The sequence below is a fragment of the Fukomys damarensis genome, unplaced genomic scaffold, assembly GCF_012274545.1.
Source record: "Fukomys damarensis isolate Sample0158 unplaced genomic scaffold, DMR_v1.0_HiC HiC_scaffold_16, whole genome shotgun sequence".
Taxonomy (NCBI): domain Eukaryota; kingdom Metazoa; phylum Chordata; class Mammalia; order Rodentia; family Bathyergidae; genus Fukomys; species Fukomys damarensis.
Genome location: NW_022900928.1, coordinates 22,823,533 through 22,825,255, shown reverse-complemented (window position 1 = coordinate 22,825,255; position 1,723 = coordinate 22,823,533).

The window sequence follows — 1,723 nt, the reverse complement described above, 5'->3', positions numbered from 1 at the left end:
CTTCTTTGATTCTCTCTCTTGTGGGCCCTCAAAACACCACATATCTTTCCTTCATGGTTGTTATGGCTTGTGTCTAGATGTCCCCTCAAAGCCTCATGCCATCACAGGGGGTGCTTTTCAGAGGTGTGTGGATCTAGAGTATGTGGTGCCGGAGTCAAGGATGTGTGATTATTAAGTCAGTCCACTGACTGGTTTGGCATAGTTCTGGTTATGATTAAGGGTATGAGTGCTACACTGCCCTAATCCCAGTAGCCTGGATACAATATAAGGGACAGAAAGAGGGCTAATGTGCTCTCACTTGCCTGCTTGCCATGGACTGTTTCTTCTGTGTTGCCCCTCTGCCATGCCTTGGAACTAGCTGACCATGGACTCAAACCTCTGCAAACTGAGCCAAATAAACCTTTCCTCCTTTAACTTTGGATGTTGGGCATTCTGTCTCAGCAATGAGAAAGTAACTAAAACAATGGTATTTATTACTTTTGTAATGTTATTTTTGAAAATTTTCCTCCTAGGTTATCAGCTCCATGGGAACAAGGACCTAGCCCTAATATATATATATATATACATATTTTGTGTGCTCAAATCCTATATGTTGAATGAGTAAATAAATATCAGCTGCATTATTTCAAGGGATCACTGTGGATAGTATGCTGAGACTACATAAAGGAACATAAGCAAGAGGGCATGATATTAGAGCAATCAAGAGAAAACAAGGATGATGATCTAGATCAAGTTTAACGGCAGGAAGGATGGAGCAAAATAAATGGATTTGAGGAATATTTTTAAAGTGGATATGAGAGAATTTGGTGAAATTAGATGTAGAGGGGTGAGAGAAAGGTGTTCATCTGGAATGCTGCCCAAGATTCCAGCCTGGGTAACTGATTAGGAAGTGTCCTTTCTAAAATTTGAAGGAAGAATAGATTTGGAAGTAGGGTGGACACGAAACCAGAGGATATAATTCAGCTTGGAGTCTGTAGTTTGTAATTCCCGTTGGACTTCCAAAGGGATGTCAATAAGACAACTGGATATATGAGTATGGGATTTCAGGATATGTAAATTTGGGAATCAGCATATGTATGAAATTTGATGCTCTGAAAGTGAATAAAATACCCAGGGAGAAAAGGTAGACTGCTCAGGACAGAACCAAGAGCATCATCATCATATAAAGAGGGAGGGAGAGCAAAGAGATAGAGGAGCAGCAGACAATGCCCAGGAGAGAACCCGAGAAAGCTTCAAGGAGAGTGAACTGACACCAACAGAATAAACGCTGCTAAAGGTAGTGGGATCGCCTGCAAGTGTCCATTGGAGTTCGCCACAGGGAGGTCTCCGGTGACCTTGGCAGCCACAGTTTCACTGTATGACAGGGTTAGAGTGGAGTGGTTTTAAGAATGAATGGGAAGTTGGGAAGTGTAGGCAAGGTTTTGGCTTTGAAGGGTGGAAAGAGCTGGGACCATAGCTGGAGGGGCTCAGATCGCAAGAAACACAGGCAGATTCAAAAACAGGTTCAGAACAACCTCTTAACTGGAGGTGGGAAAGCTGCTCCTGCCAGGGCTAGGCCTCCCGGCAGAGCTGGGGACACAGCCGGCCCCAGGGCACACCCCTCGGTCGCCGAGGGCAACAGAATGCGGCTTGACAGATCCCTGGCCTGGGACTCCGGCTGGAATCCGCGCGGCCGGCCTCCCACCCCACCCCAGCCCACCGCACCCCACGTCCCCTTCTCAGC